This window comes from Eulemur rufifrons, chromosome 7 (genome assembly GCF_041146395.1).
Source record: "Eulemur rufifrons isolate Redbay chromosome 7, OSU_ERuf_1, whole genome shotgun sequence".
Classification (NCBI taxonomy): domain Eukaryota; kingdom Metazoa; phylum Chordata; class Mammalia; order Primates; family Lemuridae; genus Eulemur; species Eulemur rufifrons.
Genome location: NC_090989.1, coordinates 258,720,463 through 258,731,983, shown reverse-complemented (window position 1 = coordinate 258,731,983; position 11,521 = coordinate 258,720,463).

Sequence of the window (11,521 nt, the reverse complement as noted above, 5' to 3'; positions counted from 1 at the left end):
TGCACATCTTTAACCTATTACAATCTGTTTAGAGTTAATATTGTCCAACAGCACATAAAATATAAGAAACATTGCAAGCTGTCAAGCTGTCTTTTATGGTATTGTTATCATATCTATTAATATCATGGCAGTGAGTTATACACAACATATGTTGTGTTACTATTTCTTTCTTTAAACATTACATTTACAAAAATATTTATTAGTTTTGATAATATCAACCATTTCCTGTGCATCTGATGCTATTTCCCTTTAGCTTTGATAATTTTCTTTAGCATCTCTTTGAGTAAATCTGACATTGAAGAATTTTCTTAGTTTTTAACTAAAGATGTCTTTATTTTACCTTTATTTTTGAACTATTCTTTTATTGTATATACAATTCCAGTTTGACCGTTTTTAAGCTTTTTTTAAGCATTCTGAAAATGATTATCCAGTATTCCCTTTTCTTCCCGCCTCCATTGTTTCTGGTGAGAAGTCAGCACATTTGTATTGTTGTTTCTCAGTATCCAATGTGTTGCTAGTGAGCCCATCCAGTCAATTTTTTATTTCCGTTATGAGAGTTTAATTGCTGGAATTACAGTTTTTATTAGAGTTTTCTGCTGAGAATTCTATTTATCCATTATGTACATAATTTTTAATTCCTTGAATATATTTATAACAACTGTTTTAAAGTTAGTGGCAACATCTGAGTATTCTCTGTTCTGGTTTCTGTTATTAATACTACTTTTTTGTTCTTGAATATAGGTCACATTTTTCTGTTCCTTTGTATGTCTAGTGTTTTCTGATTAGATAGTTAACATCATGAGTGATATCTGTAACAAGTTGCCTATAATTAAAAAAAGAAAATTTTTGGCTAAAACAACAAATTTTTCTTAAAATATTAATTTACTCTTAATTAAATCACCTGATATATTAATTTTAATTCTATAAGCTGTTTACTTTTTTAATTAAAAAAATTTCAGACTTGTATCTGAAAAGAAAAAAAAGACTCTGTATTCTATTATGTTCCTATGAAGAGTGAATTTTGTTCTATCAGGCAGTTAACTTGGCTGGACCCATACTCCAATCTCTATCCCCTCTATGTTGGTAGGAGCTGAAACATACTCAGATTTTTTAGCTTATAGTTGTTACATTTACCTAATCACCTTTGTTCCCCCCACCCCTGCCAAGCATTTATAGATTGGCATACAACCACATAGTTGGGCAAATTTTGAATGCAGATTTTGAGGCCTCTCCTTTCTGTGGCTTCTTCCCTTCCAAAATTTCCCTCCTAGCTTTCTGCCTCCTCCTTTAGCCCCCAAATCTGTCCTCTGACGTCAAGCTAAGTAGATCACTTTGAGAGATATATATCTCAAAGGGCCAGCAATTCTAGGAAACCTTCTCATCCAATTTTCCAGCTTTGGAGGAGCAGCTCTGGAAGCCATCTTTTATCTTGTTTCCATATTCTCTAACCCTAAGATCCAAAAACAATTAACATTTGAATACTACTACTCCAGATGGAAACCACCAAAAAGGACAAATGTAAAACTATTCCTTTATGTTGATAATAAAACTTAAAAACATATCACCCACACATGATTTAAATAACATACAAATTAAAGGAAAAGTTGAGCCTAGGTTTTTCATATTTTCATATAAGAGACTCAAGATCCACTTTAGGTGGCATAAATAATCTCTGAAATCACTGTCATTTTCCATAACATGCAACTTCCAATTTATGTACATCTTTTATCTCTTAAAATGTTATTTCTTGGGATATCTAAAGCTCTAGTCAACTATACCATTCATTCCACAACTCTACTGTGTGTTACAAAACAAAAATCATGTACAAAAATTATTGTACATATTATAGGGGCAACTTTAGATGGGATTTTGCTACTGAACCATATTTTCTACTTATGATGTATGTTAAATTTTCTCTAGATGCAGAGAAATATTTGTAGGAAATATTAGTAAGGTCTTGGTCTATATTTGTTGTTTGTTTTTTTTTTTTTTTTTTTAATCTGTTCCTACTTGTCACATAGGCCTGACCACATTGTCTTTCTGTTTTGGTGCTAAAAAAGATTGTCAGTATATATAGTTTGCTTATATTTAAAAGTCACAATAATACAGGCTTTAATATATTTATAATTACTGTTTTAAAATTAATAACAACATCTGAGTACGGTGATCAAATCAGGTTAATTGGGGTATCCATCACCTCAAGCATTTATTATTTCTTTATCACATGTACCCCATACATATGTACAATTATATATATATCCACCATAATTAAAAATAAAAAGTCACCCTAAGTAATATGTCTTTGCATAGAACTCTTACAATAGGAAAAGTTAAGGCATTATCAAATATAATCTTATTATTTTATTTTATCACTAGAAATAAAATAAAACAAAATAAAATACCATTTCCACTCAATTACTTAGAGTAGCATACATAGTTCTTTCTTTGTGAATCTCCTCTCAGCATAAAGCATAATCAAAAACAGTTCAGACCATGTAAATCATCCAAAGTGTCTTATTTGCCCAATCTGCCTAGTATTAACAGTTATTCTGCTCTGGCAAATATTTGTAATGAATTTTCAATCTCAAGTGTTTATTTGACCCTTAAAGAAGATGTAAGTAAAACTAGGGGGAAATATATCAAGCATGTTTTTCAGCCATAAATGAGAATGAAAAAGATACTTTTAAGTGTAGTTTGTTCCTTTTTCTTATACTGGGAGATAACTGATGTACCTGAGAAAATAAGAGGAAGAAATTTTTCTGGAAATACTTAGGTAGGAATTTAATTCATACACAAACATTCTTTTCCTCATTTTACTTCACCTGACACTTCAGCCTAACCTTGTACAGTTACAAAAATCATCCTACTCCATCTTGCCTCCTTTTTTCAGTAACAATAGAAGATACTCAGGCATGTCTTATCCGTCTCATGTCTAAGCCCCTTGCAGTGTTCTCCTATGCAGGTTAGGGGCTAGAAATTAAAGCTACCTTTTGTATACTTCCTTACACCTTATGTTCTTCAAGTGGCCTAGGTTCCACCAAAGAAATGATCATGTGTGACATTGTGCAGGGGTAAGAGGAGACCAAGAAATGTTCCATGAGCTGATTCTTAAAGCTTTTGCACAGAAGGGCACACATTCCTCACACTTGTATTTTATTAGCCTACATTTTATTGATCAGAGCAAATTACATACCTAACCTTAATTAGTTGCATGTGATATACTTTCACCAAGGAGAGGCAGCAAAGATTTGAAAACAACAATATAGTACTTTAAGCAGGAGAATGGCATGATTTTACTTATATTAGGGAATGGATTGTAGGGAGACAAGAATAGAAGAGTGAAACCAGTTAAAAGATTATTTCATAAATCCAAGAAAGATACGATCTTGGCTTTTGTAGAGCAGTTCTGGAGGTGGAGAGAATTTAATGCATTTTGGCATAAGTAGTAAAGTCAACATGACTTGTTGATGGATTAGACATGGAGGATCAAGGAAAGAGATAATTCAAAGATGACTCCTACCTTTTTGATCTTACCAACTATTATCAGCATTAAACCAGAAAACACAGAATCCAGGAAATATAATTCACTTTCCCATTTCACTATGAAATGAAATGCTTTCCATGACTGTCACAGAAAAAGTGCCAGAAGATGCATCTACATATGTCTTACAAAGCATTAAAAAATATATAATATCTATGCTGTGTACAGTGATCTAAGGCCAAAAAATAACTTTTACAAAGATATATAATGCTGATAACAAAACTTAAAATGAAAGTTCAAAAAGGGAAAAAAACCTGAGATTTAGATTTAGATTTCTTGGGGAAAAAATCTAACTTTATACTAGAAAATTAGATTTCAAAGAACCTTAAAATTTTAATGCACAATGATTAAATAGTGTCTAATCCAAGAATGCAAGTGTAATTCAAAATGTATAAACTCTCCAATATAATGATCACATAAGGAGGTCAAAAGAGAACATACATCACATCACTTCTTATCCATCTTTCTCCTATGAGGAAGACTTTGTTGTTGGAATTTCTTCTCAGAATGTTTGCTTAACAAGGCGGTAGTAGAACAATGAGATTCAACTACTTTCCACTCGATTTTTCTCCCAGTCCAAGTCTCTAGTGAGTAATTTATATCTCAGTGATCTCCAGTCTAATTGACTTTCAGTTTAATGGGCCCCAAGCCTCTACACGAAGGATTTATTATCTTAGGGTACTTTCACAGACAAGGCAATAAGTGCTTTTGGATTGTTTCATTTAAAGTTTCTTCATTCTTATTCATTATCAATAGTGGATGAGAGAGCTGGAGATAAATTCATATTGTAAACATAGAAGGCAACAAACTACTACTCACAACTAACTGAAGCTCTTCCTTTATTCATTTATTTACAGGCTCATTCATTGACATTTAGTTATTCATACACTCAACAAATATTTATAGTGTTCCTAATATGTTCCAAACACTGATAGGTTTTGAGGGCAAAATTTCTGAGACTGAAGAATCTTATTCCTTTAAAGTCTTTACATGTGAACATAAGGAGGATGTATTTAAGGAAAAAAAAAGACCAGAAGAATACAATAAGGCTCAAGTTAGTTTAAAACAAATATTCACAAGATATTCTAGATAGATAGATAGATAGATAGATGGAGTCTGATTACCAAGTGTTAATCTTGCATGTGGACCACATAAGTACAATATGGATATACAGTACTAAGAATTAAGAAAACAGAGAGCTTGTTCAATTTCCCTTTGTATCAATGTGATTGCATCAGAAAACAGATGGTTCATACTTAAATTATGATAATTCAGGGAGTGTTTAATAAGGAGATTAATTATAAAGCTGTAAGGAGGATGTAGGAAAGTGCAAGGTGTACTGCAGCCTCTACTGGGACTAGGGACAGTGTGGCTGTTACCACTCCTAGATCCAAGAGATAAGGAAAGAGTGCTCTTAGAATTGTCTTGGAGAAAGCACTACAGAGATGGGCAACCAGCCTAAGACAACCCAATAGGTAGGAGATTAGGAGAAAAAATACCCAGACTTCACTTTTCCTTTCCCACCAACATCCCACGGGCTCCTCATTGGCCAAACCCAACCGGAAGCTAGAGCAAAAGTTGATATAGTCATTACAAATCAGCTCTTCCAAGGCAGAAAAGAGGACGAAAAATGCCAGAATGATAAAAATGGATAATATCCGCAAAAGTCTTCTCAAATACAATGTAAATTTGTAAAAAGTAAATTTATATATAAATATAATTATACTATCACAATTATGAGTCATATCACACCATTGAAAACTCATAGAGAGTTTACATTATAGTGCCTAATAGCTCCCTAATGACAACTTACATGACATTCAAGTGTAACTTGAGTATCCTGCTTCCCATGGTAAATAGTAGATTGAAGTACCTCACTATGAAGTTCCATAGCTGTAGCAGCAATTATCTTGATAGCTCTAAGAATTTCACCTACTAGCTCTTCTTTGACTCCACCTTATCTTGGGACAGGAATACAGTTCTTATCTGCCACCACAAATCTGCTTCAGAACAAGCATCCATGCAAACAAGCTAAAAATTTTATTTATAAAGTAGTTGATACTCATTACCTCAGAGAAGGGGCCGTCAGTGTCTGCTGCTAATGCTAGAGAAACTAGATATCTGGGGGTTTATGCAGCATGCCAAGGACAGAGCTTCCTAGCCTATTTGCTGCTATTAACACAACTGTAGATCCTGCCCATGTTGAAATGATCCTTCAAAGTGCTGGGAGAATAATCACCTACAGCCAGTGCTCTTCAATGAATCATGTTCCCCGCCCCCCCCACACACACACAAAAAAAAACCAAAACAACAACAAAAAAAACAGTTTAGGCTCATACTGAAGTTCACCTTGGGTGCAGTCCTATCCCAGGTTCACTGCCTTCTAGACAGAGATCCACTATTCCTTTTTAGTCCATTAACATTTAATGCTTTTACTGATATCGTTGGATTTAGCTCTATCATTTCACAATTTTGTTTTATGTCTGCCTCCCTTGTTTTTGGTTCATTCTCTGTCTCCATCTCTTGGCATTATATTTTAGTGGTTGATCTAGAGATTAAAATATACATCTTCAATATTTTACAGTCTAATAAGAATTGAAATTATACCACCTCATAAAAAATATAGAAACCTGGTATATAAATAGAGGTATATTTAACCTCATCTTGTTTTACAGTTACACTTGTGTATACTGCAACTACATACATTATAAACCCCACAAGACAATGGTATAAAGAGTCATATGCAATTTGAAAGAAATTAAGATAAAAAATAGTCTTTTGTATTCACATACATATTTGCCATTTCTGATACATTTTCTGCATTCTTGAAGATTTGAATTTCTCTAGTTTCATTTACTTTCAGTCTAAAATACTTTTTAAAAAAAACCCAGGATGCCTCAGAAGGTCCAGACTGATCCCAGAATGGGCATGCAAAGTACCATTTATTGTGACTCTGATTATGCACATGTGAGATGTATCTGGCAGGGCAGGCTGGGCTCACGTGGCTTGTACAATGATGACATCTACAGGGTCATCTCTGTGGACCTGGCAGCACTCACTCTCATGTTCAGGTAGGCTTCAGGCACCAGCTTCACACTTGGACTCTGCTTCCGGATGCAGTTCTGGCATCTCTCCCGTCTCTCCTGCATCAGCTCCCTCTTGGCCCTCCAGTAATGGTCTCCAGCCCTCCCAGTGGTTGTTTCCTTATAGGTGGGGCACTCACCTATCCATGTGAGGCCAGAGTGGTCAAGTGATCATCCTTGTCACTGGACTCTGGACCATTCTAGTCAGTGATGGCCAGCTGCATGTCCTTGGGGAACTGCTTTAGGGCTTGGCTCCAACCATCCCTACCCCTACTCTTTGGGGCCTTTTGCCTCCCAAGGCTCTAATCTGACTCTGAGGGGTTTCAGTCAGGGCTCTCAGCCTGCCCCTCCAGGCCAGCTTCACTCCCTGACCTCCAGACATCCTATTAGGCCAGCATTTACTCTTACCTTTGCACAAAGATGCTGCATCTTCATCATCCAACCATCTACAAATCTGCTGTCCTCTGCTAACTCCCAGCCCTCCTCCTGTGTCTCCCAGTAGTCTGAGTTTATGGGGGCAGCAGGGATAGGATCCAAGTGCCTTGGGCATAGGCCTCTGGGTGGGAGGAGGTACCAGTCTGAGTGGGGCAACAAATCCCCTCATCTTTTTAAAGTTTTTATTATGCTTTTATTTCTACTTCAATCCTGAAGGATATTTTTGCTAAATATAAAAAAAATAAAAATAAAAATAAACCTCTTGGTTGACAGTACTTTGTTGGTTTGTTCATTTGTCTGTTTGATTTTTCCATGCACTTTAAAGATATGAACTGTCTTTTGGTCTTCATGGTTTCTAATGAAAAATGATTGGTTATTCAAAGCACCGTTTCCCTGTATGTAATGTTATTTTTTCTCTTGCTACTTTCAAGATTTTCTCTTTATCTTTGGTTTTCAGTAATTTGACTGTCATGTGCATAGGCTTGTTTGTTTTCAAGTCCATTCCGTCTGGGTTTTGCTAAACTTCTTTAATCTCTAAATTTATGTCCATCCCCAGATTGAGTGGTGTTTTGGCCATTATTTCTTCAAATAATTTTCTTTCTCATTCTCTCTTTCTTCTTCTTTTGGAACTCAACTACCAAAATGTTATATCTCCAGAAATTATCCCACAGGTCCTTGAGACTTTGCTCATTTTTTAAAATATATTTTTCTCTCTCTCCGATTGGAGAATATGTATCAATCTATTTTTTAAGTTCACTGACTCTTCCCCATCCCTCATTACTACCGTACTGCTATTATGCCCATCTAAGCAATTTTTTTATCAAAAACATTGAATTGTTCCATTTTGAAATCTGTATGTTTCATTTTTTTATTTTCTGTTTCCTTGCTGAGATTTCTTATCCTTTTATTCATCATGATGAATTTTATCTTCATCTTCTTGAGCTTATTTTGGCTTCTTTGCCAAAATTGAGTATTGCCACCAATTTTGTTATTTTTGAAATATTAAAAACATTTGCAAATTAGGTGAAAAGCAAACATTCCCTAATTTTTAAAAATTTGAATTCATGGGAATAGTGGAATTTGGGCATACTTTTCTGTTTTACTGTTGTTCATTAAATAAAATTATTTGGATTGCTTTTTATGCTAACTAACTTTATTAGAAAGATAGCTTTTATTTAAAGTTAACAAAAATAACTCGTAAGGGAAAGAGAAGGTTAGGAGAGGAGCATATTCAACTTTCTGATAGAGGATTGCTCCAATTATTTAGATTATTTAGGATAAGATGACATCGGGTTACTCAGTAAGCACATATAAAATATGTTAAAAAATAATGTCAATAAGGTTCAGGAGAGTAGAAAAAATAAATGCCAAAAATACCCATTGAAGTTCTACCTATACTGTAAACAATAAATTCAAGCTAAATATCTAAATTGGTACACTCACTCAAAATAATAATACACGTATGTTTTTAAAAGGTACTGTCAATATGAAGACACATGAATAATTTGTATGAAATATGCAAAAAAATTTGGGAAAGCGTAATATAAAGTTGCATCTACAACATGGTTACAAGCATGTAAATTTAAGTCTCAAGATAGATAAGAAATTGAAGAAAAACTGAAACATTTTTTATTTCTTAGGAACATAGATTGTGATTAAAACAATATCTTTTTTAGGGTTCTGCAAATATTATAATGTTGATTGTATAATAAAAACATCTAATTTAACTTACTTTTAATTTTAATTAAAAATAAAACTATAAGTAAAACAAAATGTATTAAACTCTAGATTCATATTCAAACCTTAGATTTAACTTAGAATTATAGCTATAGAGGAAACTTCTCTTTTGAAAACAATAATACCTGTTTTTTTTTTTTTTTTTTATTATTTCTTTTTTTTTTTTTTTTTTTTTTTTTGAGACAGAGTCTCGCTCTGTTGCCCGGGCTAGAGTGAGTGCCGTGGCGTCAGCCTAGCTCACAGCAACCTCAAACTCCTGGGCTTAAGCAATCCTACTGCCTCAGCCTCCCGAGTAGCTGGGACTACAGGCATGCACCACCATGCCCGGCTAATTTTTTGTATATATATATTTTAGTTGTCCATATAATTTCTTTCTATTTTTTAGTAGAGACGGGGTCTCGCTCTTGCTCAGGCTGGTCTCGAACTCCTGACCTCGAGCGATCCACCCGCCTCGGCCTCCCAGAGTGCTAGGATTACAGGCGTGAGCCACCGCGCCCGGCCAATAATACCTGTTTTATTTAAAGGATTCAGTATTGCTATAGAGACCTGCCAAATGCAACTTGGAGTAATTGAAGAAGCAAAACTATCATCCCTCATTTATCTCCTTATTCATCCATTTGTTCATGGAATAGTTATTCATTATGTTTTTACTTTGTGCCAAGTACTGAGATGGGTATTGGTATGAGTAAAACATATTCTCTCCCCTCTTGATCTTATAATACTGAGAGAGGCAGACTTACAAAGCAAAACAAACAAAACTCTTCAGTAGAGGTTTGCTTCATTTATTATTAACATACAGATGGTGCCTCTAGTTTGCCTGGAATGAAGTGACAGAGAACAGATGCTATTCATAGAAGAATTTACTTTGAAAATGAAAGATTAACCAAATCATGAAGGATAACATAAAGAGTCAAACACAGAAAGGGGAAAACCAGAAGATGTGTACTTCACAGATACAATTACTATTTGAAATAAACTGAAGGTTGTGGCCAGGATGTAACTTATAAGCATTGGAGCACATGTAATATATGTAGGGTGACAAGCTGTAAAAACTGGAAAAGTAGGCAGGGAGGTGACTCATGAAGAGTCCTGTATGTCATTAACATTAAATATTTTAAACTTTATAGGCTGTTTACCAATATACATATTTAAAATTATATTCAAATAAAATCACATTCTAAAATAGAAATAGCTTCTTTATAACATCACTAAATGAAACAATTGGGATAATTTCAATTTAATTACATTTAAAACAGGCAAATTCTAAAATAGCTCTATATATTAACAAATTTAATATTTAGCTTATAAATTAGTCTAAGTTATGGAGTTCAATATCTTAAATTTATTTATTAAAGTAATGGAAGCATTTTAAAATATTAAAAGTTCCATGACATGTTATCAAACCATTCCAGATGGATAATAATAATTATGTGTACTACAAAAAGGAAAATGCTAATCAGGGCAATTGTATTTCTGTGAGCCAAATCATTAATAAAACCCTGCAAGCAAGTTAGATTTGAATACATTGTTTTATTAATAATTGTGCTGATTATCTTAGATTTGTAGCTATTTCTTAATGACAAAAACAATATGTATGACATCTTCCCATGATAATTATAAAAATGCTACTAATTATTACTAACATTTATTGAATGGTCCTTGTGTACCAGGCCTAATACTACGTATATATTCCTTATCTAATCTCACAATACCCATCTAAGATAGATATTGTTAGTACTTACATTTGAAGGAAAAAAATCTGAGATTTAGAAAGCCTAAATAATTGCCCAAAGTACTTAAGCCTATAATTGTTAGAGCCATGATTCAAACTCAGATCTCTCTGTTTTCAGAGGACAAGATGAGGAAAGACTTTAGAGCAGCTCACTTTTCCTTTATCTGTGGTGACCTATTTCAGATTTTCTAAAATAAAGTCTTCTGCTAAATTGGAAAAAAAAAAAAAGCTAATGCTGGATTCCATTAATACAAAATAATTTCTTTTTCTCCCTTAACAAATCAATTTTTACATTGAAGCATGAAAATTAATCAGATTTATCACGGTATGCCTAACTTTAGGCTGTTATTAACAGTCATAAAATTATCAGGACACAGTGTTTGACTTGATAACCTGGCGTGAACAAAATTCCACAGGTTGACTTTTATGGTTACATACATTAGTATTTCTACTTATTATTTCTCAATTGGTTAATATTAATTCCATCAAAAGAGAAAAAAGAAACACTTAAGGCTATTTTTTATTTCCCTGGAACAATATAGCCTTTGTCACATTTCTTTACATCTGTGGTGATGTATTTATATAAAGTTCACATTTCATAAACATGTTTTGGGACTCAAAGCAATTTTAATTACCAGTTAAAGACTTTCTGTAACAGAGAGACGAATTAATTGCCTATTCTGACTTGCATTTTAGAATTAAAATAGGCTTTTCCTATTAATCAGTATGACAAAGTTTCATCCCCAACATAGCTCCCTTTTTTGTAGATACAGACTGAATACTTCTCACAACAAAAAAGTTTAAGCTTCTAAAACCAGAAATACCATATAGAAGCCCTTAAGAATATAAAGATGTTTTATATCTCTGGGGGATTAAAAAACAAAAACAACAACTAAACCTCACCTATCAATCTTATACCACAGAAATCAGGCTGTAGAAATATTTTTTTCTTGCCAGAGACTAATGAAGACGTTTCCTTTGAAGAAATCATAT